A 26847-nucleotide genomic window follows, 5' to 3' on the forward strand; every position below is an offset into this window, starting at 1 on the left:
AAGCTACTGCTTCCCAAATAAACCTGTTGGACTATAACCTGGTGTTGTGTGGTTTTTAACTTTGTACACCCCAGTCCAACACCGGCATCTCCAAATCATGAAAATAAATTGGATCCTTCTTTAAAACAGCAGAACTCATTGGGAGACAAATCAACAAGAGAATCAAGTATTTAATGCATCAAATCTATCCTCTAGGGAGTGTGGAACTGGACTCCTATTTGAGAGCAATGACGTGCAAGAGCACTCTTCACACAACAAAGGTGCTTCACAGAGACAAGGATGTGTCATTCATCAGCAGGAGTGAAGGATTTTACAGGAGGAAAAATGGACAATCTGTGACAAATGTAGAAAATAGGTGCAGGAGTGGGCCATTTGATCTTTTGAGCCTGCATCACCATTCAATATGATTGTGGCTAATCATGATGTTGGAGGTGCCGGGGGTGGGCAAAGTTAAAAATCACACAACACCAGGTTATAGTCCAATAGGTTTATTTGGAAGTACAAGCTGCTCCTTTGGCAGGTAGCTAAATGCTGAAGAAGCAGCGCTCCGAAAGCTTGTACTTCCAAATAAACCTGTTGGACTATAACTTGACGTCTTGTGATTTTTAACTTTGATCAATCATGCAAGATCAGATTTCCACTCTCACTTTCTTTCCATATCGCTTGATTCCCTTGAGATGAAAGGTCCATGTCCTGCTCCTGCTTGAATATATCTAATGAACTGGCACCAACAGCTTCCTGTGGGAGAGAATTCCACAGGTTCACAACTCTTTGAGTGAAAACAAAAATCTTCCTCATCTTAGCCCTTAATGGCTTACCCCTTATTCTTAGTCTGTGCAAAGCTCAGCTCAGGTAGAATCCTAGAATCCCTACAGTGTGTAAGCAGGCCATTCAGCCCACTGAGTCCATACCAGCCCTCCAAAGAGCAGTCGACTCATCCCTGTAACTCTGCAATTCCCATGGCTCATCCACCTAGCCTGTATATCCTTGGACAACACAGGTACTTTAACATGGCCAATCCACCTACCCTGTGTATTTTTGGACTGTTGGAGGAAACAAAGAGAATATGCAAACTCAAGGCTGGAATCAAATGTCTGTCCTGAATATTGTCAGGCAGCAGTTCTAACCACTGAGCCACCGCATTGTGAAATAAGCTGTTAAATAAGATGAGAAATTTGTGAACAGTATAATTCATTCTATAGTACATTGCTGAAAAATGGGAGTGGAATAGATGAATGTTTAATGATCAACAGAGACATGATGATTGAAGGACCTCTCTCCATCCTGTAAAAATTCTCAGATTTTGTCTGAGACATTGGCTGGCTGGGGAGAGAGATGTAATCAGTAACTGGAGGCTACCTCTTGGTAACGTTTTTAAACATGGGGCTACCCTCCTGGACATAAACAATATCAATTCCTGAATGGATCAGAACAATTCTTTTGCTCAACGTTGCTGGATCAAAGTCATGTTGATTATCTCCAACCAGAAACTTTGCATTTAAGCTACTGCTGTCACCTTCTGTATATGTAAATGGTTTCACTGAACCAGGGTGAAGTAAAACTAGCCAGATGGATTGCAGAAGCCTTTTTTGTCTCTGTACATTGGGAGTTCAAATATTTTGACCTTTATTTTACAATGTATGTGAGACGTGCAGAGATTTGAAATATAAAGAACTTCAGGCATCTTAGAGATTGGCACAAGTTTGTCAGACATGCATAAGGCTAAGGAGTATGTCAGAAGCATGTCAACAGAAAAGATGTGAGTGTCAGAAGAAAAATTAGGGTGACTGAAATTGAGCAGAATAACTTAAAAAGTGTGACTGGTGAGGTTTTGGATGCAATGGGCTCAAGGAGGTGAGAATGGAATAGATGGTATGAAGTTAAGAAAAGCTTCAAATTGCCCTTGCTTCCCTGGGCTACCCTAATGTATCACCAGGTTTTGGCTGTAGAGAGAAAGAGAGAGAGATGTGGCTCCACTCTCGGCCAAACTTGTTGTGAATCCTGGAACTTGAATCTCCACACCACTCCATTGGAGTCTATTGTTGTGGATGTGTCATTCTGCTGGTTGCATGTGTGGGAGGCTATTTGGCATCTTCTGAAAAAATGGCGGTATCAAAGCAACTAATGACCTAGCCTGTGGAGGTGCTGTTGTCATGATGGGTAGCTCATCAGGCTGTTCTGAGTTGCAGGGGATGTTGGTGACAGAGGTGCATGCAGAGGGTGAGGGTTGACGTTTGGAGGTGATCAATGCATTGGTGGTGGTGAAGGTGATGAAGAAATGGTCAGGAATCATTGATCGTAACTTTGAATGTGGAGAAATTAGGTGATGGTCAGCGGTTAAGATTGTATTATTTAGTTTGGGTAAATTATGGAGCACAATATTTCATGTAACCACATTTTCCTTATCATGACTCCCTAAATATTAATGTTTTTAACGTTTTGTAAACCTGTACCTTTCTAATCTTCCACATAGAGTCATAGAGATGTACAGCACAGAAACAGACCCTTTGGCCACACGCGCTCACGCTGACCAGATATCCAACCTGATCTAGTCCCATCTGCCAGCACCCAGCCCATATCCCTCCAAACCTTTCCTATTCATATACCCATCCAGATGCCTTTTAAATGTTACAATTGTACTAGTCTTCACCACTTCCTCTGGCAGCTCATTCCATACACGTACCATCCTCTGTGTGGCCAAACTTAATTTCATTCAAACGTCTGTCATTTTCTTACTAAAATGTTCTACTTCATATTTACCAACATTGAACTCCATTTCCCAATTTCTTTTCTCATTCTGCCATTTATTAATATCGCCTATGATTTCCTGTGATGTTTCAGAATTCATCCCAAAAGTCCAGTTGATATTGCCCTACAGAGAAAAGATGGGTTTTTTTTTAGATATCGTGCAAGAAAAGAGCTAGTACCTCTGTAACTGTGCATAAACATTAGTAATGTCCTCAATTGAGGTGGGGATTAAGGGGAAATAATAGGCAAAAAAATCAAGCTTACAAGCTTGCCTTGTTTTATACTTTTGACATTTGAATATTTCTGTGAGGACTGCCTATCATGATTTCTTTCACCATTTTCTGAAGCATATCCCACCAGCAAAGAGAAGCAAACCCTTCACTCTGAGAAGCTATTTCTGGATAAGTGGTCCAAATCACATTTTAATTATTACTTTGGAAGGATTTGGATTGTCTGATGTTTAATCGTTATGCAAACTCCGACATTGTGATTTATCACTGAAACAGCCAGTGACTCATGAGTGGATTAGAAATGTCTCACACGTAAAGGAGGGGCAACTTGGGACTTCACCTGAAACCACAGCTTGGGCTGGATTTACTGCACCACTTGAGTACAATTAAAAACAAATAGAAATGTAATACTTTAAAGAAAGTTTATTTATAAAGTGTCATTGAAACATATGGAACTGTTTAGGATGAATGGTAAAGCCCATAGTGTAGCAGCAGAAAGTTATTTAAGGCACCTGGTTTCAGGATCCTAAGGATATCATTTGCATGAATGATCTCAATCAGAGAGATATCCAGCCAAGTCACATATTTCCCAAACAATGTGCTGGGGAATTAACCTTGCTCAATTATTTCTGGTTTGACAATCCTTAATTTGGCACTTTATTTTCTTCTGTCTTCCCATCCCCTTGTCTTTTTCCCCCTGAAAAGTTGCTTTTCAATTTCTTACTAATTGGGAAACTGGATTTGTGCAGAAATCTGGTTATGAGTGCCCTATTTTTGCTGATTGATGAGGAATTACAATATATACAGTTTAATAGAGGTATACCTGTTTTTAATGTTTCAAACACTGTTCGATCAGAAGGTTCTTGGCCAGAAGAGGGAATGTCAGAATTTTCCCATATGGGCTAATCTGTTTATTCTAATCTGTGTCCAGGAATGCCATCTCATCAAATCCCATCCTGTTCTGCTGGCATTACAAGGTCACTTTCTTCCATTCTTTGCATTTTTTTTAAGTCACCTGCATAAAGTGCAAACATGTAATCAGGCCTTAAACTTTGAATCAGATCACCTCTCCACTTGTGATAACAGGTCAATTTAGCATTTCAGAATTGGTAAAAAGTGGGCTGAATGAGATATCAGCTTTCACATAGCTGGCACAAACAGGATGGACCGAATAGCTTCTTCCTGAAGTGTATGATTTTAAATGCTAACAGGGAAAAGATTTTGTTCATCCCTCCAGCAAATTGATTTCCCACATCCATCAACATGTCCTTTACTTACCCTTCCACCTCAACTCTCACTTACACTCTCTACTTTCCCCCTACACAATCTCATTTCATTATTTTTTCTCTTTTCTCTTGTGCCTCCTGTCTCTGCTTCTTCAACTCCTCCTCCAGTTATTTCTCCTCTTTTTCATGCCCCCTCTACATTAGTCTCCTGTAACCTCTATTCCCCCTCTGCCTTAACCTCCCTTTTTGTCCTCCTATCTTTCTCTAGTCCTCAATTTCTCCAAGTCTCCCTACTGCCCCGCTCCCCATCATCCTTACACTTGATCCAATTTCTCGCTTACACTTTAAAAAAACAATTAAATGAGTAGTTGTTTTGAAACTTTGGATTGCACATGTAACTCCAATAAGGCATCATGCTGTATCCTCTATTAATTATAGATTAGATTCCCTACAGTGTGGAAACAGGCCCTTCGGCCCAACAAGTCCACACCAACCCTCTGAACAGCAACCCACCTAGACCCATTCCCCTACATTTACCCTGACTAATCCACCTAATGCTACGGGCAATTTAGAATGGCCAATTCACCTAACCTGCACATCTTTGGACTGTGGGAGGAAACCGGAGCACCCAAAGGAAATTCACGCAGACACAGCGAGAATGTGCAAACTCCACACAGACAGTTGCCCAAGGTAGGAATTGAACCCGGGTCCCTGGTGCTGTGAGGCAGCAGTGCTAACCACTGAGCCACCGTACTGTCACTGAGTATTCTGTTGGTCTCTAATATCAAGGACTGGATGGATGACTCAAAATTTCTTGCATCTAATAAAGCTCCTTTTTGTCTTCTGTAACTTTTTTGCTTCCCCGCCCAATGGATTGGGTGTCAACAAGGTTATTGTTTGCTTTAAAAAAAAGACCCTGAGCTTCAAATTGTTTGCCACTTCAACACATTACCTGTTCTCTGGCCAACATCTCTGTCTCAAGCTTGCTGCAGTGCTCCAGTGCACCTCATTTTCTGCTTGGGAACCCTCCAGCCTTCTGGACTCAATATAGAGTTCAATGATAATAGGCACCATCTTCCATGCCCTTATCCCAACCCCACACATCAGGCCTTGTTGTCACATGGTCTGTAATTACACACAACCCATTGTCAACCATGAACAGTCCCCATTAATAGTGATTCATTCTCCTAGGCTATTTATTAATCCATCTCTTTGTGTGTCCAACAGTATCTTTCTCTCTTTGGGCTCTATCTCCTTCTATCATTTAATCCTCCCCCACCCTATCTTCTGCATTAAAAAAAAGCATTTTCCTAGCTACCATCAGTTCTGAAGAAGGATCACTGGATCCGAAATGTTAACTCTGATTTCTCTCCACAGTTGCTGAGTTTTTCCAGCAATTTATGTTTTGTTTATTATTAGGCTTTAATCTTGAGTAGACATTCATATCCATGTCTAATTAGTCGATGAAGCCTCTTCTCATCAATTGGTGAAATTCGAATCCATACCTGAAGAATATTGATAATGAACTCCTCAAAAGACTTCCTTCCTATCGTACATCCAATATGCATTTCAACTCCTTGATCAGAAGGCCCTGTAGAAGATCTGTTACCAATCTCCCCACTTTCATTACCAATTATCCTTATCAAGATGCACTGACATCATTTTAACATAAATGTTTAATTTCTAAATCTCCGTATATCTGTAGCCTCTCCATCTAGAAAACCTCAAAACCATGAGCAACACCTTGAATTCTGACTCCATTGTTCCCTTTTTTGTCAGCTGAGCTTGGTCCTTCAATACAAAATCCTGCTTCTTGGAGATTTCAACCAAACCATTTTTAGTGCTTCTCTGACTTGCTTCAAAAACCATCTAAGGCTCATGTTTTCAACCTGGCATTCAATGCCATTCCTGCAATCTCTGTTCTCACTCATTTCCCTCCTCCTTTGAGTTAAGCACCTTCAAGCTTCCCTTGAAAGGCACTTTTAAAGGAAATAAAAATTTCATTTTGAGTTTCCTGTACAAGCACTCTCAGAATTTCAGACAGGCCACCACTGTTCTTAGAATATATCAACATTAGATTGTAATTATAGGGATTTTTTTAACTTTCATTCATGAGGTCCTTCAAAGGAATGTTATGAAGCAAAGTTTGGCAATGAAGCTTATCAAATTATAATAGGACAGGTGACTTTGTTGCTCACCTACTTGTCTGCCTGAAAATGGTTCCAGAACTTTTGGTATCTGTGGAGCATTTTATGATGTTTTACGATACTAAAGGTGCTACATCTATGCAATGTTGTTGATTTGGGACGTAAGATGCTTGAATCTCAAATAAACAATTTTAAATCACAAAAGCTGGCACAATTTGACCACTTTCATCACTCTTGTTGCTGCTATATAGTTTGATGTTATTGAAACAGAACAATTTGAATTATTAATGTCATGATACATTTTAAACTAGATGCACAGCTGTTTCAATAAGGCAGAAATGAATCATGTGGAGGAATGGTTGCTGATGTCAGTTTTAAAATCCATGCTGACAGAGACTCGGACGAGCTCTGTGTATGAAGTTTTCCTCACAGTGCATAAACGTAACAGATCAATAAAAATACCAAAGGAGACTTCCAAGGCATCAGTATAATCTCATACTTAAAAGACATCAAACAACAGAAGATTAGTCATCCTGAACAATTGACAGAACAATGTGCCTGAGGTTCAGTGTTTTCAGTGATGTCTCCCTTTGATATCCCACCCTCCTGTTTGTTTTGAATGACCTGATCATGTGCCAACATATGCCACCAGAACAGAGGTAATGTTGAGAGTCAGCCACACAGGAGTGTACAAACACCTTTCATTCCCAAAATTGTAATCACTAATTGCCTAAAATAGGAAAGAATTTCATTCAAAAAGACACTATTTAATTTTCTGACTGTGCACTTAACCATAGTCTACAGCAAGTTTTTCTCTGTTCTCCAACTGAACAATAATTTTAAAGAAATAGATTTATCTTGGCTTAAGTTTTAGTTTTCACAACATGGACTGATTATGAGAAAATATAAACATTGCCTTTTGCTTGATACATCCACATTTCACTGATCCATGTGTAATACCTGGAATTTGAGATCTTTTCTTTCGCTGCTAGTGAGGTGTTGAATTGATTGTCATGAACATGAAGTAAAAAACAAATCAGTTGGGAATTCTCGACTAGGAAGAACTTATTCAAAACTTCCAGCCAAGATTCTTATCAAAAAGAAAGTAAAATGCCATTATTTATGAACAAATGCTGATGAGGCCGGAAACTATCATAGCCTATACTTTATTCATTTACTGCAGATTACATTGCATCATTATAGAGACCCAGACCTAACCGTTCTAAAGCGCCAGTGATAAATTGATTAACGAGTTTCAAGTCGCACAAAGTTCATTGAATGTATTAGCAATATGCAGCATTATGTGCAGTTCACTATTTTATCATGGATAACGAAGGTTGCTGATTACTCACTAAGCATAGATTACTCGTTTACTAATTTGATACATCACGGTACTAAGTCAAATTGCCCCATATAATGCAACATCACCAGACTGTTATGTATCTAGATTTTATCAGATTTCACACTACCACTGACGTTTTGGAAAACCCAGTGAAGCAATTCTGGATTTGTGGTCAGAGTATTAAATTACCAACAATTTTGGTGGTGGCTGACAGATCCAATGCAAAATGATGGTAGATCTCATCGTTTATGTAAAATTGTCAAAAAGGCTGAGGATAGAATTTCCCACTCCCTGGAATGGTATGAGCAATCCTGTGAAGTCTGGAATAGAAAAAGATCAGAATCTGGATGTTGAGAAAAGATTTCTGATTTGCTCCAAACGTCTTAAACAGCAAGTTCAGAACCTTGCTAATGCAACTAACTTATTACCATGTGTTTACATCTCATTAACAGCCCAATCCACCTCATTTCTATTCAGCTTCCAGTTCTCCTCTCCTTCTCAAAGAAGATATGTCCTTGTGCATCTGTGCAGGACATATCATATGACTTTGGTTTTGTGTCTTGGCACTCTTACCACCCTTACCACCTGCCACCTGGAGGAAGAACGTCTCATCTTCTCCCAAACACATGGGATCAAAGTGGATTTCACCAGTTTCCTCATTTTCCCTCGTCCCTCCTTATCCCAGATCCAACCTTCCAACTCGGCACTGCCCTCTTGAACTGTCCATCTTCCTTCCCACCTATCCGTTCCACCGTCCTCTCCGACCTATCACCATTACCCCCACCTCCATCTACCTATCACACTCTCAGCTACTTTCTCCCCAGCCCCACTTCCCTCCCATTTATCTCTTAGCCCCCCTTGGCCCACAAGCCTCATCCTGATGAAAAGCTTATGCGTGAAACATTGATTCTCCTGCTCCTTGATGCTGCCTGACCGGCTGTGCTTTTCCAGCACCACACTCTCGACTCAGGCTGCTAACTCAGTCCAGGCTGGCTGGGTGGGTACGTTGCCTTCTTTTGCCTGTCAGCAGGCTACAGCAGTGTCCTCCTCTCCAACATCCATCTAGCAGCACCTGCAGCACCCTGTTGGCAAACCCAAGAGCTAACTTACCTTTCATTTCCTTACAAACAATAATGTAGGGCCACAGTGTTAAGGAAATTCCTGGCTTGCAGTATCTGAAATGCTGGTCTCACTTGCCAATGGATGCATGGGATATCTGCTGTACAGGCTGGCCGCACAATTGATTGGATGCAGCTTAGAAGACTGTCTGAGAGCAGTCAATATGAGCCAGGGAGGACCAGCTACAATGAATCTCACTTGATAAAACACTGAACAAAAATAATGTAGTTTCAATTTACATTGGACGGCCAGTTGCCTGTGAAGATTCTTATCTATTTCAGTACCTTAAAGATCTTTGAAAAAGCCCAACACCTCAAGTCCCTTTATGATATCCATCTCTATTAGTTGCAGAGCTGTGTAGACAATTATTCATCTTGTTATTGCTGGGATATTTGCATTGCCATAGAGCATTTACATTGTAGTGTTTTCATTCACTGTTGGTGTCTGAGTTTCAAGCTCATCACTTACACAATCAGTTTTAATACGTTAGGAGAAAGTGAGGACTGCAGATGTTGGAGAGACAGAGTTGAAAAGTGTGGCACTGGAAAACCACATCAGGTCAGACAACATCCGAGGAGCAGGGGAATTGAAGCTTCAGGCATAAGCCCTTCCTCAAGAATGATAACGTATGGGTAACATTGGCTGGATCAAAGACAACAGTTTTCAGCAAATTAAAACCGATTTTTTTGGAACTTGCTCCCACCTTTAAAATTGTATTGCTTTGATGTCTGCCTTGAAGTTTGAGAAGATCAAGTTTAAACAGAAAGAACTGGAATTGATGGACTAGATCAGAGAACAAATTGATGAAATTTGATGAAAGGCAATTAAATTGATAAAAGCACAATTCCACCAGACACAGGAAATCTGAAATAAAGACAGAACGTGCTGGAGAAACTCAGCACCTCTGGTAGCAACAGTGGAGAGAGAAAACAGAGTAAGTTTTGTGTCCTGTATAACTCTTCTAAGAATCGTGAAAAAAGGTAACGTGTCTTTCTCTCTCCACAGATGCTGCTGGACCTGCTGAGTTTCTTCAGTACTTTGTTTTTAGTTAATGAAAAGTTAGTTCTTTTCCCTAAAAAAATTAAATAGTATTTTCAGCTTATTGACAGAAGTTTTACTTTATCTCTTGGCATAATGTCAGCAGAAGGTTAGTGCAATTCCTGGAGAAATGGTAGCACGAGCCAGTCTATGCCAGTTGCCTGGAATTTCACTGAATTTCCATTTAAATTACAGCAGCATTTTGGAAAAATCCCTTAGGAATTCCAGGTGTTTACTTATGTTCTTTGATAATAAGTAATATATGTGTTGGCGGAAAATTCTTGGAGTTTCACGTGAGAATGAACCTACTCACTATTTCCAAAGTAGAAGAAGCCTGATAATTCAGTGATATCTAGGAAAGCTGGTGAGTTCATTATTGCATCTGAATCAAGAATCCACATGATAATTTTGCATCGATGCTAGTTTTCCCAACATCCAGGATTCATACAAGGGCAATCGACTTGCCCCATCAACTCTGTAGATATAGGAGTGGAAGTGGACTATTCAGTCCACTGTGTCTGCTATGCCATTCAATGAGATCATGGCTAATCTTGCATTCATCAAATTCACTTTTCTGCCTTTAATCCCAAACCCTTGATTCCCATTCTGATTAAAAATCTGTCGGTTTCAGCTTTGAATATTCTAACAACAGTGCCTTGAAAACTCTCTGCCACAAAGAATTCTAAAGATTCAATACCCTCTGAGAGAAGAAATTCCTCCTCATCTTTATCTTAAATTGGGGGGAGGCAGGGGGGGGGGGGGCCTTATCCTCAGATTATGCCCTCTGCTCTTAAACTCTCCCATAAGAAGAAACAACCTCTCTGCATCTGATCTGTCAAGTCCCTAAAGATCACTAAGGTATCGATAAGTCTGCTCACATTCTTCTAAACTCCAGCGAGTCCAAGCCCAATATTATTGAATGATGAAGCAACCTTAAAGGACTGAGTGGCCTACTTCTGTTCATTGGCACTAATGCCCTCTCCACCACCTGAACTGATAGAAAAATTGAAATACCTGCCATGCAAAAACATTGTGATTGAGTAATGATAAAAGGAAAGATTCGAAAGACAGTTTAATTTTGTGAACAAAAAATGTGTAGATTTCTATGGAAGGATGAAAGGGAGTGACCAGATGGCATCTGCCAGTCTTTATTGGTATGACGTTTTAGAGTGATATCACAAATTACTTATGTCTGGTTCTTCACAATAAATGACGGTAAAAACAAAACTGCCATTGCTAGTACTATGTTGTCATTTGGGATTCTTTCTGGATTAATATTTTTACTCATTTTTTAGGATTGCAAACACCACAAAGTGGTCCTTTGCCCATTGGTATGGGCTTGACATAAATTAACCCTTACCCCCACTGCTCCAAAAATGTATCTAAGCCAAATCCGTTGGAATAATTCACCATTGCAACAATGTGACATTCTAATTTCAATCGCCAATCTGCTACATGACCTTGCCGAGTGATGCTGACAAGTTAATGCCAATTTGTATTGAATTATACACCGCTTTCTGCTATAAATTTGTTTCCGGAGATCTAGATTAAGATCAAGGCTGAGGCTACTTGCAGCCTGGAGAAACGAAGATTTCTATCTCCTCAGTCTCAGTTGGAGTCAAACCAAAAATACCAACAGTGAAAATACACTGTACCTCCTAATCCCCATATTTCAACATTTGTAAAAACACATTTGATTTAATTTGAGCAAGGACTGCATTGTAAGCCTGTAGGGCAATTTAATTCTCGCAACAGTCATGCAAGGCAGCTTTATCGTCTCCTGAGAGGTGTTTAACCACCATATGGAAAATGCTTCAAGGAAGGACTTAAGTTGAACAATGCGGCTGTAACCATAACAAAGATAATATTGTTTTATTATTCTATTTACAAGTATAAATTTCACTTCAAAATATGGAACTCATTCGTAATCAAATGTTTCAGTTATTAATTAATGGTGGGGCTGAACTTTCTAGCTAGCTCAATAACCAACAACTAAATGATCTTATCTAATGAGTTCCATATTTTTCAATAAAGCAGAAACATTGTAAATACCAATATTGACCACAGTATAGCCAATTGTCCTTGCATATAGTTTCCAGTAAAACACCCTGTTAATGCACTTGTTGCTTCAGCCATGAATACCATAAAATACTGGATTAATTAAGGCTGTGGGGATTAGTGATCTCTTCTGATACAAAACTATGAAGTATAGTGTTTCAGGTTGCTTATGTAGAGGCAGCTAAGGGTAGTTTCAATTAGAATTTATAACTGGTATTACTATGAGTCATAGATAAAGCAGTCTGAATTTAATGGCGATGAATTGTGAGAATTTGCTTACTGGTGCTATGATGTAGTACTCTTCCAACAGTGCCTGAGACAGGATGCTAATCCTGACCTTCATCGGACTGGGAAGACTTTGGTGGGCATACTATAATTGTGTCTGCCTGTGAGATACTCACCGTGGTAAGGGTCTTCTACACAGAGGCAGGGGTCTCATTTGTAATTGTGACATTTAGAGGCATTGGCAAAGGGATATAGCAGAGGTGGTCTGAACAGTATCCCTCGATGGTGAGAGATGCTGCTGGTCTGTCACACTGGGGTTAATTGACCCTTGTTGTTTTCCTAAGAAGTTGCAGGAGCTGGCAGCAACTCAATGTGTTTGGCCTTACTTGCCTTGGCTTGCAGAGAGTCTATGTCAAACCATGGAACTCTCTGGGCTTTCAAATCCATGATTTAGACCGGGAGCAGCAAGAGGGTGAAAGGGTTTGCACAGACGTTGTTTCCTCCATGGGGTCTGAGTAAGACACTGCTGACACAATCGTCAGTGAAATGGAGCAAGCTGCTCTGACCCTGCTATTACTCAGCCACTGTGGTGTCTGCTTGGGTTGGGGATTGCTGGGGTGGGGGGGCTTTTTTCCAACACTTTACATGAGCACATCTTAACAACCACATGGGCTGCTAGCTACTAGATGCAGTAGAAATTTGACATTGATGATCAAGAATGATTTCTGACTGTCAGTCTGATCATGGCTTTCACCAGATGTTCCATCCTAGACCCACAATTTGCAAGGCAGCCAATGTGTGTGATGCCAGTTGGCTGGCATCCCGATGACCAGTATGTACTGAGCCAACTGATGCATGATCCAGCATGACGTAGTGATGGGGGTGTGGGTGACTTTAATTTTCTCTTCTCTCTTACTGACCCCTCTGGTAAGCACTGAATCCAGCCCACCTTTAAAGTTGTGGAAGCCCCGTGTCTAAATCACATCACCCATCAGAATAACAGAGTGGCTATATCACTCTGGGTATGATAACAAAATGTTCAAAGGATTCAAAATGCATAATCTGCAGAAGGAAAGTTTAGCTGGTTTATATTTCTGAACTGAATCCTGTGTTTGGATCAAAATCAGAAAAGTCTGATAAACACTGATAGTTTGACATCTGAAAGTGAAAGATGTGCCTTGAGGTTTGGGTGTAGCTCCTGATGAAGGATAGCATTTGAAACATTAATCCATTTCTCATTTTTACATATCACTGTCCTCTGGTACATTTCCAACATTTTCTATTTTTAAGACTTCCAGCATTGATGCTTTATATTGCTTTCTTACTTGTTCTTGGGATGACTGTTTACTGTCTGTACCTGGCAGTGTTGAGAAGTGATTGCTGGGCTGCAGATTCCAGCAGGGGCTGGGCAGGGAGTATATTACTCCCCTTCTCATCGAGGGAGAGCCAGTCAGAAGCCATTCTGCAGCTATAATGCACTGGAGGGGGGGCTAAAATGATTAAGATTGGGACTCAGCCCCTCAGTGAAAGGATGACTTGCCCTCGGGAGCTGCTGGATAGTTTGATATAGCAGTACAGCAGTCCTAGCAATTGCAGAACTCAGTAGTAGGTGTTGCTGGGACAGCAAGAAGGGGCCCATGGCTGCTCAGGGTTACATTTAGGGTTTTAGGGCACATCCCAAGAGAGGGAAGTGGAAACCTGATATTTGGAGGGTAAGTAGTGTAGAAGGAAGAGGTGCATGACATTCTGGAGTTGGTACCTGCAATGTCTGCAGGGCACCTTTCAGCCTACTCTTTCCAGCCTAAGTCATAAAAGCAGCTTGCCCATTCAACTATATTCTGGTGTGAGCCGCACATTATCCAGGTTGATCGGGCCTAATTCTGTATTTAGATTAGAGTGGTGCTGGAAAAGCACAGCAGGTCAGACAGCATCCAAGGAGCAAGAAAATCGATGTTTCAGGCAAAAGCCCTTCATCAGGAGTGATGAAGGGCTTTTGCCCAAAACGTCGATTTTCTTGCTCCTCGGATGCTGCCTGACCTGCTGTGCTTTTCCAGCACCACTCTAATCTAGACTCTGGTTTCCAGCATCTGCAGTCCTTGTTTTTACCTAATTCTGTATTTGCCTATAACTGATGAGTTGCCTATTTTGGATCTCACTCACCTAGAATATTATGGGGGTCAGCTCTGGGGTGGGTGTGAAGGTGGTGGTTTGGTTATCCATTCTATCATGATCCTTCCTGTATTGTTGAAAACACACCTAGAGAGGGCATATAAAATTCAACCCACTGTAGCAGCTTAGTGCAACTAAGATGGAAATGTGTTGCTGGAGAAGCGCAGCAGGTCAGGCAGCATCTAGGGAACAGGAGAATCGACGTTTCGGGCATTAGCCCTTCTTCAGGAATGAGGAAAGTTTGTCCAGCAGGCTAAGATAAAAGATAGGGAGGAGGGACTTGGGGGAGGGGCGTCGGAAATGTGATAGGTGGAAAAAGGTCAAGGTGAGGGTGATAGGACAGATTGGGGTGGGGGCGGAGAGGTCGGGAAGAAGATTGCAGGTTAGGGAGGCGGTGCTGAATTTGATGGATTTGACTGAGACAGGCTGGGGGGAGGGGAAATGAGGAAACTGGTGAAATCCGAGTTCATCCCTTGTGGTTGGAGGGTTCCTAGCGGGAAGATGAGGCGTTCTTCCTCCAACCGTCGTTTCGCTGTGGTCTGACGATGGAGGAGTCCAAAGACCTGCATATCCTTGGTGGAGTGGGAGGGGGAATTGAAATGTTGAGCTACAGGGTGGTTGGGTTGGTTGGTCCGGGTGTCCCAGAGGTGTTCTCTGAAACGCTCCGCAAGTAGGCGGCCTGTCTCCCCAATATAGAGGAGGCCACATCGGGTACAGAGGATGCAATAGATGATATGTGTGGAGGTACAGGTGAATCTGTGGCAGATATGGAAGTTTCCTTTGGGGCCTTGGAGGGAGGTGAGAGGGGAGGTGTGGGCGCAAGTCTTGCACCTCCTGCGGTTGCAGGGGAAGGTGCCGGGAGTGGAGGTTGGGTTGGTGGGGGGTGTGGATCTGACGAGGGAGTCACGGAGGGAGTGGTCTTTACGGAATGCTGATAGGGGAGGGGAGGGAAATATATCCTTGGTGGTGGGGTCCGTTTGGAGGTGGCGGAAATGACGGCGGATGATGCGCTGTACATGGAGGTTAGTGGGGTGGTAGGTGAGGACCAGTGGGGTTCTGTCCTGGTGGCGGTTGGAAGGGCGGGGTTCAAGGGCGGAGGATCGGGAAGTGGAAGAGATGCGGTGGAGGGCATCGTCGATCACGTCGGGGGGAAATTGCGGTCCTTGAAGAAGGAGGCCATCTGGGATGTGCGTTTTTGGAACTGGTCCTCCTGGGAGCAGATGCGGCGGAGTCGAAGGAATTGGGAGAATGGGATGGCGTTTTTGCAGGGGGCAGGATGGGAGGAGGTGTAGTCCAGGTAGCTGTGGGAGTCGGTCGGTTTGTAGTAGATGTCCGTGTTGATTCGGTCGCCTGAGATGGAAATAGAAAGGTCGAGGAAGGGGAGGGAGGAATCTGAGACTGTCCAGGTGAATTTGAGGTCGGGGTGGAAGGTGTTGGTGAAGTGGATGAACTGTTCCACCTCCTCGTGGGAGCACGAGGCGGCGCCGATACAGTCATCGATGTAGCGGAGGAAAAGGTCATCCCATTTCCTTCCGCAACTACACTGGTGGGGCCAGTGTAGTTGCGGAAGATGGATTGTTCCACATATCCTACAAAGAGGCAGGCATAGCTGGGGCCCATGCGGGTGCCCATGGCTACACCTTTCGTTTGGAGGAAGTGGGAGGATTGGAAAGAGAAGTTGTTCAGGGTGAGGACCAGTTCAGTCAGTCGAAGGAGGGTGTCAGTGGAAGGGTACTGGTCGGTACGGCGGGAAAGGAAGAAGCGGAGGGCTTTGAGTCCTTCGTGATGGGGGATGGAGGTGTACAGGGACTGGATGTCCATGATGAAAATAAGGCGTTGGGGACCGGGGAAGCGAAAATCATGGAGCAGGTGGAGGGCGTGGATGGTGTCCCGAACGTAGGTGGGGAGTTCTTGGACTAAGGGGGACAGGACGGTGTCAAGGTAGGCGGATATGAGTTCGGTGGGGCAGGAGCAGGCGGAGACAATGGGTCGGCCCCACCGAACTAATATCCACCTACCTTGACACCGTCCTGTCCCCCTTAGTCCACGAACTCCCCACCTACGTTCGGGACACCACCCACGCCCTCCACCTGCTCCATGATTTTCGCTTCCCCGGTCCCCAACGCCTTATTTTCACCAAGAACATCCAGTCCCTGTACACCTCCATCCCCCATCACGAAGGACTCAAAGCCCTCCGCTTCTTCCTTTCCCGCCGTACCGACCAGTACCCTTCCACTGACACCCTCCTTCGACTGACTGAACTGGTCCTCACCCTGAACAACTTCTCTTTCCAATCCTCCCACTTCCTCCAAACGAAAGGAGTAGCCATGGGCACCCGCATGGGCCCCAGCTATGCCTGCCTCTTCGTAGGATATGTGGAACAATCCATCTTCCGCAACTACACTGGCCCCACCCCCCACCTTTTCCTCCGCTACATCGATGACTGTATCGGCGCCGCCTCGTGCTCCCACGAGGAGGTGGAACAGTTCATCCACTTCACCAACACCTTCCACCCCGACCTCAAATTCACCTGGACAGTCTCAGATTCCTCCCTCCCCTTCCTCGACCTTTCTACTTCCATCTCAGGCGACCGAATCAACACGGACATCTACTACAAACCGACCGACTCCCACAGCTACCTGGACTACACCTCCTCCCATCCTGCCCCCTGCAAAAACGCCATCCCATTCTCCCAATTCCTTCGACTCCGCCGCATCTGCTCCCAGGAGGACCAGTTCCAAAAACGCACATCCCAGATGGCCTCCTTCTTCAAGGACCGCAATTTCCCCCTGACGTGATCGACGATGCCCTCCACCGCATCTCTTCCACTTCCCGATCCTCCGCCCTTGAACCCCGCCCTTCCAACCGCCACCAGGACAGAACCCCACTGGTCCTCACCTACCACCCCACTAACCTCCATGTACAGCGCATCATCCGCCGTCATTTCCGCCACCTCCAAACGGACCCCACCACCAAGGATATATTTCCCTCCCCTCCCCTATCAGCATTCCGTAAAGACCACTCCCTCCGTGACTCCCTCGTCAGATCCACACCCCCCACCAACCCAACCTCCACTCCCGGCACCTTCCCCTGCAACCGCAGGAGGTGCAAGACTTGCGCCCACACCTCCCCTCTCACCTCCCTCCAAGGCCCCAAAGGAAACTTCCATATCCGCCACAGATTCACCTGTACCTCCACACATATCATCTATTGCATCCTCTGTACCCGATGTGGCCTCCTCTATATTGGGGAGACAGGCCGCCTACTTGCGGAGCGTTTCAGAGAACACCTCTGGGACACCCGGACCAACCAACCCAACCACCCTGTAGCTCAACATTTCAATTCCCCCTCCCACTCCACCAAGGATATGCAGGTCTTTGGACTCCTCCATCGTCAGACCACAGCGAAACGACGGTTGGAGGAAGAACGCCTCATCTTCCCGCTAGGAACCCTCCAACCACAAGGGATGAACTTGGATTTCACCAGTTCCTCATTTCCCCTCCCCCCAGCCTGTCTCAGTCAAATCCATCAAATTCAGCACCGCCTCCCTAACCTGCAATCTTCTTCCCGACCTCTCCGCCCCCACCCCAATCTGTCCTATCACCCTCACCTTGACCTTTTTCCACCTATCACATTTCCGACGCCCCTCCCCCAAGTCCCTCCTCCCTATCTTTTATCTTAGCCTGCTGGACAAACTTTCCTCATTCCTGAAGAAGGGCTAATGCCCGAAACGTCGATTCTCCTGTTCCCTAGATGCTGCCTGACCTGCTGCGCTTCTCCAGCAACACATTTCCATCTCTGATCTCCAGCATCTGCAGACCTCATTTTCTCTTAGTGCAACTAAGAGGCTTGCTAGACCACTTCATAAGTATTAACCTCTGGTGTTGGTCCAGGGCTGATCTTGCACCAGACTGAGTGCAAATGATGAGACTCCTTCCCTAAAGGCAATAGGCCATCAATTATTAGAATAAGTCATATTGGAGTTGAACTGCAAACTCTGTCTTTCTCCCCACAGTTGCTGACAGACTGAATGACTGTTTTATTTTCATTTCAGATTTCCAGCATTCACGGTATTTTATCTTTGTTTAGTTGTTTATAAATGATCTTCTGACAGCTTTATAATCTATTGATTCTAGTCCCTGAACTAAATTTCCTATACTACCATCATGAGATTTGATGTTCCATTTTCTAAATTTGAAGTGTAATAAAGTAATCATGTTCAATTTGTAAACAAGCATTGATGATTATTCCTAGATGGTGGATATTGGTCATTTGAAACCACTAACATTGACAGTGTAGCCTCCTGGGTTTGGCCTTATTTGTTTTCGTTAGTGAATCACGACAACCTCCCTTTAATATAATTGAAGATCTTTCATTCTTCCAAATTTGGCTTCCATTTCCAAAATATATTTGATTCATAAAACTTACAAATGAAAACATTTCAACATGAATTTTACAGAATTTTCAAGAAAATTCAAAGTTCCAAGCCATCATTTTCGACTTGATTCAATCGTAACACTCAATTATTATTTACAAAATGCAATCCGTGTCAGGTATACAGCCTGAGGGCAAACATTTTCAAACTGGAATTAACTGAAAGTGCAATTGATACAAAGTTCTCCATACAACATGTTTTGCACTGAGACTTTGTGATTCTCTTGACCTTTCAGATTCCGTAATCTCCCTAAACTAACCAGAAGAGGACATAGTTCATGTTTTGAAACTTATAACTGACAGTTGGTGTAACTGAATGATGACTTGACCTCAGCAATGTTTCCGAGGGAGAATGATTCAGTTGGTTCTTCTTGTGAGAAAATGCTCAGGCAGTTTTCAGCTTTCTATCATCTAATTTGGAACTGTGGAGCATCCAATCAGTAATGAGACACTCAACACTGTTGAAGGTTCGAGCTGAAATAAATCATGAACTTCTGGCATTTGAACTAATATCTCTGTTCTTGTTTTTGCAAGACTGCTCTTCCTATGTTAGCTGTCCTCAAATGCCGAAATAGTTTTATTCTTAAACATTTCACAATTAAAATGCAAAAAATAAATCTCTGATAATGACAGCCTGCAATTATATAATGTCATTTACTGTAGTAAAGTGTTCTTGATGGAGGCAAAAATGGATATAATGGGAGAAATATTCAATTTGACCCATTGTTCTGCAGAGGCAACAAAGGTGCCTGTTGAAGCTGTCAGCGTTTTCTTTTAATAATGTAGTTTCAGTTCTGATGGTGCACGTGAACATATGGGGCTATAAAAGTAATGGCGTATTAGGTGTCCCTGTTTAACTTATACCCATGAAAAGGGTAAAAGAGACAGGCCATTTAATGCTAATAACCAATTTGGTTATTTTAGAACAACCTGGCTAGGTCCTAATGCTTCGAGGAGAAAGTGAGGACTGCAGATGCTGGAGATCAGAGCTGAAAATGTGTTGCTGGAAAAGTGCAGCAGGTCAGGCAGCATCCAAGGAACAGGAGAATCGACGTTTCAGGCATCAGCACTTCTTCAGGAATGAGGAAAGTGTGTCCAGCAGGTTAAGATAAAAGGTAGGGAGGAGGGACTTGGGGGAGGGGCATTGGAAATGCGATAGGTGGAAGGAGTTCAAGGTGAGGGTGCTAGGCCGGAGTGGGGTGGGGGCGGAGAGGTCAGGAAGAAGATTGCAGGTTAGGAAGGCGGTGCTGAGTTCGAGGGATTTGACTGAGACAAGGTGGGGGGAGGGGAAATGAGGAAACTGGAGAAATCTGAGTTCATCCCTTGTGGTTGGAGGGTTCCTAGGCGGAAGATGAGGCGCTCTTCCTCCAACTGTCGTGTTGCTATGGTCTGGCGATGGAGGAGTCCAAGGACCTACATGTCCTTGGTGGAGTTGAGGGGGAGTTGAAGCTCCTAATGCTATTTGAATTACACATGTGCCAATTTCTCTTCTTGAATGCTTCAGTAAAACTTGCATTTACTGTGCATTTACGGTATTGGCTATGGCTGTTAATATTCAATAGCATTGCCATTACTGAATCCTCCACTATCTACACAAAACTATGGAGGCTACTATTAACCAGAAACTGAACTGGACTAGCAACATAAATACTGTGGTGACAAGAGCAGGTCAGGGGCTAGGAGTCCTGCAGCGATTAACTCATCTTCTGATTCCCCAAAGCCTGTCCATCAACTGCAAAGCACAAGTTAGGAGTCTGTTTGATTATCATAAGGTTAGGGAGCTTTTTTCTGAAACTATCCCAATCTCAGTATATTATTATGGTTTAAAAAAAAAACAAAGATCTGTGCAAGTTGGAAACCAGAAGTTGCTGGAAAACAGAAATTGCTGGAAAAATTCAGCAGGTCTGGCAGCTTCCATGGGGAGAAAGCAGAGGTAATGTTTTGGGCCAGTGACCTTTCTGCAGACCTGACTGAAGCTAGAGAAGATCACGATAGATGCTGAAGATGGGGTGGGGGGAGGTGGGAAGAATAAATGAAAGGTAGAGACAGGGCCCTGAGAGAGAGAACAGCAATTGGGCAGACAGAGGCATGGGTAAAGGTCAGCCTGGGAGAATCAAGGTGTGTAGAAGAGACCACATTACACCTGCTTATTTACCTTCTCTCTTCTCACCATTCAATGCCTCAGATGTACCTTTGTGGTGAAACGGTTAAAAATTATGTCCCAATACATGTGTGAATCTAACCGGAATGGAGGTGTTGCTTAGTCCCGTGTGAATCTTATTACACACCTCCCCGTGTGAATCTTCTTATCTGTATGTAACCAGAATGGAATGTGTTTTTTAGCCTTGCTCTGCTGTTCACATGAATGTTTATATCTGGAAAAGAGTATATCAGCTGGAAAAGTCTCCAGTTCGGTGAGTCTGCTCCGGGGTTACGTTTAACCGCCGAGCGTGGGTTGTTGGCAACCGCTCTACGAGAACTGACGGCTCCCAGTTCCGGTAACATGTAGAGTGAGTATAAGCCAGACCCGTTGTAAGTATGAGACCTGGTTGTGGCGACGCTGCGGGGAATAAAATGCTCATATTCTAGCAGACTCGCCTCTTGGTCGTTTGTTCTGTGTCAGACTACTCTCCTACGAACCTGACCTTGAGAATTTTTTAAAACAACCTTCCAGGTGAAGCAGTGATTTAGCTGTATCTCACTCACTCTAGCCTACTGTATCAAACTGAGTGACTGCCTTGCAGAAAACCTACATTCTGTCTGTAAAAATGACCCTGAGCTTCCTGTTATCTGCCACTTCAACACACCACTGTGTTTGCTGGCCAATATCTCTGCCTCAGGCTTGCTGCCATGCTCCAGTGAAGCTCAGTGCAAGCTGGAAGAACAGCATCTCATTTTCCTGTTTGGTGCCCTGCAGCCTTCAGGCCTCAATATCGAGTTCAATCATTTTAGGACCTGAGCACCTTCTCCTATATCCTTACTCCAACCCCCACACACCATGCCTTGACATCACATGGGTGCTTCCACAACCAACTCATTTAATCGACTAATGGTCCCCATTTGCAGCTATTGATTCTTCCAGCCTGATCATTATCCATTCCTTCATCTGTTGTTCTCTCTCTCTCAGGGGTTCATCTCCACCCATCATTTACTCTTACCCCCACCCCATCTTCAGCATATATCAGTTCTGAAGAAGGGTCACAGCTTTCTTTCCATAGATATTATTATGGTAGTTAGATGTAAAGGCCTTGTGTATCCTGATGCAGACAAAGTTCATGCTATGTCTGTTTACAATCTGATATTTCCTGGAACGGATGGCTAGTCTGTGGTCAGGGTACTAAGTTTGAAAAGCACCAGTCATCATCATGCATGGCTGACCGGAGGCACTTCCACTACTACCGCTTACCATAGATATGTTGGAAGGATTTATAGGTTGACAATCAACTTGCTTTTTTACGTTGTTAATGGAACATTCACAGCCAACAAGACCTGGAGTGGGACTTGAACTTAGAGCTTCTGGTTCAGAGGTGGGGATGCTATCTACTATTTCACAAGTGCTCCTCTTACCATAAAATCATGCCAGTAATATCAACAGCCAGCACAGTCATATGTGAGGATGTTTTGCACTGAGTATTGGGATTTTTATTCACAGAGTCCAGGTCAATTCCAGTTGATGGTTGGATACCTGGAGCACTTGTGTAGCAGCAGGGCTGACACAGGAATGGCGACATTGAGTTGCAACCTTAAACTTGCCTTCACCTTTTTGCGGGCATCTTACCAAATAGCCTGAAGATTGAATAGGCTACATAGTAGCAATCAATCTCCCTTAATTCTTACAATGTCCTCATCCAGCATTAACTCCACAGTAAGGTGACCAGGAAATGAGGTTGAGTGCTGGTCTGCTCCATCACTGACCTTTACGACAATGTGCCAGAATGTATTACCTTTATTTTGTTCTTTGACAGTTAGTTCTTTCTCTTACTCCCATAATTGAGAATTTGTTCAATATCTTTTTGAATTTTTTCCTCATGCTGCACAGATTTTTGTCTCCTTCTTCTAAACTTCCCTTTTAATTGTCTGCCGGTTTAAATTTTACTGGTGTGTAATGTTTTGCTCCCTGCAGACTCTGCTCCTTGCTCACGTCTAACATCTGAGGCCACGGATAATTTTGACAAGGAGCTGACCATGGTAAACTATTTATAATTAAAACAAATTCTTTGCATACATTATGGCAGTAAGAAAATTATTTTAACTAAAATGATTGTTTCCTTGAGACCTAGTTAAGTTTAGAAAATCCATTCCTATTGCTTATTTTGCTGAGTAGTCAATATCTTTCACATTGAGAGTTTTCATAATTAAATTCTCAATTGAAGGAAAGGTGAACAAGACAAGTTGCTACAAATACTTTTCATGTCACTTGGTCATCTCTAATAGTTTCACAATCCTAACAGATGTGCATTAAATTGATTAAATTATCATGAGTGAAATATTTCTGCTAATGAAGCAGTTTTCCACACATGGATCCTGCATGGAGTGACTCAGAGTCTCTGTTACAACACTAAGCAGTTCAAATAGAGTTGTCTATGATTAATGATGTGGAAAATCTTCATATTTTGTCTTTGTTTAGTGGTTGTGTGATCAATTCAGTGGGTAACCAAGTTCAGCTCACTTTTGGAAAATAATAGTATTGTGTTAAAATTGGTGAAAGCATAATTTAATATTGGTGTCAAAAACTTATTCTCAAGCAATGAGTGGTCAATATTTGGAACAGTTTCTGAATTTGGTAGCAAAGCATTAAAAAAAAAGATCTCACATTAGTGGTTAACACATCAAGAACTTTTTTAAATTGATTCTTATTGATCTTCATTTTGTACATTATCCATTTTTTTAAGTTTATACCTGAGTGTGTTTGATGTAATAAAATTCCTCTTTTTTTCACTCAAAAAAGCCTTGCAATTTGTTCCTTAATTTTGAGTGGTACTATGTTTTCATTAAAGCACGGTATAATTGCCTGCTAAAAATAATTAAAAGTCTTTGTGGCCAACTGAGCATGTAAAAGACAGGAGCAGATTTAGCCCAACTTAATGTTTGCTTTTACAACATTGGTTTCTAATTTTCATATTTAACTTCTTTTAACTGATGGCTCCCCCAACATCAGTACAAGTTCCTGATACCTCCACATATCAACAGTTGGGAACACGATAATATGTACTTGTACCAAGATATTTATGAATCAAATATTAATATATAATTAATAGGATTATGTTTTACTTTGTGCGTCATACCTTCCAGTGAAACTGCACTTTCTTGGGGTCCCAAGAAAGGCTGAGAATGTGTTGCTGGAAAAGCGCAGCAGGTCAGGCAGCATCAAGGAGCAGGAGAATCGACGTTTCGGGCATGACCCCTTCTTCAGGAATGATCTCCAGCATCTGCAGTCCTCACTTTCTGTCCCAAGAAAGGCCCCAACTTACAACAGATGAATTTGCATTACACCATTCAATATCATTGGAAGTGTTATTTCACATGCAATTGACGTCTTTGCTAAAATATCAGATACAAACACTTCCTGTGGACATAAGCAAAAGTGAGGACTGCAGATGCTGGAAATTAGAGTCAGGAGTGTGGTGCTGGAAAAGCACAGCAGGTCAGGCAGCATCCGAGGAGCAGGAAAGTCAATGTTTCGGGCAAAAGCTCATAATCGGGAATGGCTTTTGCTTGAAACGTTGACTCTCCTACTCCTCAGATGCAGCCTGACCTGCTGTGTTTTTCCAGCCCCACACTCTTGACTTCTTGTGGACATGTCAACAGCATCTTTACTCTGGCACAAATCAACTTGAATTTGATGGACAATATTCTTGAATGATTAATGAATCCCACAGAATGTGGGAAGAGACCTCTCAATGCAACTGTTCCCAAATACCTTCCCATTCTGAAAAGCATGGGGTAGGTGGCAAGAAGGGAAAATAATCAGATGTGTTGATATCAGGGAAGTTCATCACATGCCATTCGCAGAATTTAAGTTCTGGTCGGGAAAGCCCAAGTTTGATTTTCCCAGCCTGATACCGATTAAGTGGTTAATTAACTAACTTTTCAGGGTCTTTTCATATCACCATCACAATTAACTCTGTTCCTGGCAGCAGAGAACATTACCAGCCTTCCTGATCAGTAAAATGGAGTGACCTCCCTACCATTTTGGGGATGGGAGTCTTCAATCACACTCTCAGTCTAGGGACACAAATGTGGAGTGTGACAGGTTTATGATTGCTGAAGCCACTTCAGTGATCTCCACCCTGAACCACCACTCTCCATGATGCCCACTTTGTGGTCTCACTGCCAATCTACCTTGTTCGCTTCTCCTGGCTGTTGTGCAACCAGCAGCTTCAGCCTCTGAGGACATGCTTTCATTCACACAGTGGGAGCTAGCTGGCCAGTAGCTTGCAGTGGAGCAGGGTATCGTTGGACCCAGGAAGTGATGGACTGAAAAACCTGCCAGTTGACCAGTCAGGTGTCAGGAGAGCGCAAGATCTAGCTTGCCTTCCTTTTATGGTATTGGTGTGCCGCATGCACTTGAAAAAAGGACTATTCAGAAAATCCTGGCCATGATATAAATTCTTAAACAAGGATGGAATATGTTTCTCATGTTTGACAAAGAACAAAGGTCTCCTTACCAGATTAAATGTTGTCGCATTTCCTAAAAGACTCCCACATAAGACCTGTGAATGAATATAACATGAAGTTGATTGCCTAGCATTAATACTGTGCCTTCTTATAATGAATCAGGATTATAATGGATTAGTCTCCATGGATGAGTACAGCTCCAATAACAATCAAGAAGCTTAATATCATCCAGGACAAAGCAGCCCACATATTAGGTACCGCATGCTTAAACAATTAGTTCTCAGTGATTGGATGCTTCTCCAATTTACTTTATCACAGGGTGCTGTTTTTTCAAAAAGCCAGAAATAAACAATAATAGTGAAACTAAAACTTCCAGTTGTCACAATTCCATTTTCGCGTCTTTGTTCAGCCTCAAATGCTATCGCCTGAAATGCATTCTCTTTGTGTATTTCAATGTCTTGCTTCATTTTTTGTTTCCAAAACATTTTTTTCCAAAATTAGTATCCAGGCTATTTACATCTCAATGATCTTCCAAAAGGTACAGATCAAACTAGAGATACAGATCTGAGTAACTGGTCTTAGTCATTTTAATGACACATTAGTTTCAGTGCAGACTAGGTTATGTTTATTAATGGTTTTCTGGGTTTAACTCAAACTAGATAGGTGACATCTGCAGTGACCTTCAGTCAGTGTTTCTCCTTTTCATAAAATTACTTTTAGAAAAGTCTAAAGTATTGAAATCGGAAGATGAAATCAAAAATTGATGACCTATTGACCACTAACATCAGTGGAAATACATCATATCATTTGAAAGCAAATGATAGATTAATTTTTTGCATAGAAGCCTCTCTGAAATGGCAGAAGGTCCTCTGAATAATGGTAGGGCTAGTGTTCCTTTGGCTGAAACTTCAGAGATGCATCAGCATCTGCACAAAAAATAAAAACTGTATGTACCATTGTGAGATGTCTTCTTTATAAAATTGGCCCCCACTTCGTACTCCGTTCCAGTTTCAATATGTTGTGTGAGTGGATGTTGGTACAGCGATGATCTGATTAGATACTAGCTGAATTGTTTTGGTTTCATCACATTGAATATGTGAGTATGTCTTACTGTTCTTGTCAGTAGAACAATGTCAGAATGTACAGCACCCCAACATCAATAAGGAGCCTTCAATGAACTGAATGCCAGTGGCATTGCATGATCTCGTGTCATTTGTGTTCTTCCTGCCAGGTGGAACAAAAAGAGTTACAGTTTATCACCAATAGCCTATGTCACTCCTGCACAACAGCCTTTCAACTGTTTGTTCTTACGCATACACAAGAACAGGAAAAAAAAAATCATGAATAAATCTAAAATAAGAGAACAAATGAGTAAACTTTGAAGACAGAACTAAAATTAAAATGACATTCCAGACACACATTAAATTGATAATAAGAAATATAAATTCCTCTTTTTTTAAAATGACAATCTAGTGAACAAATGTCAAACATCC

Source organism: Chiloscyllium plagiosum, unplaced genomic scaffold, assembly GCF_037043375.1.
Source record: "Chiloscyllium plagiosum isolate Xiang-an unplaced genomic scaffold, Cpla_swu_hap1 HiC_scaffold_29, whole genome shotgun sequence".
NCBI lineage: Eukaryota > Metazoa > Chordata > Chondrichthyes > Orectolobiformes > Hemiscylliidae > Chiloscyllium > Chiloscyllium plagiosum.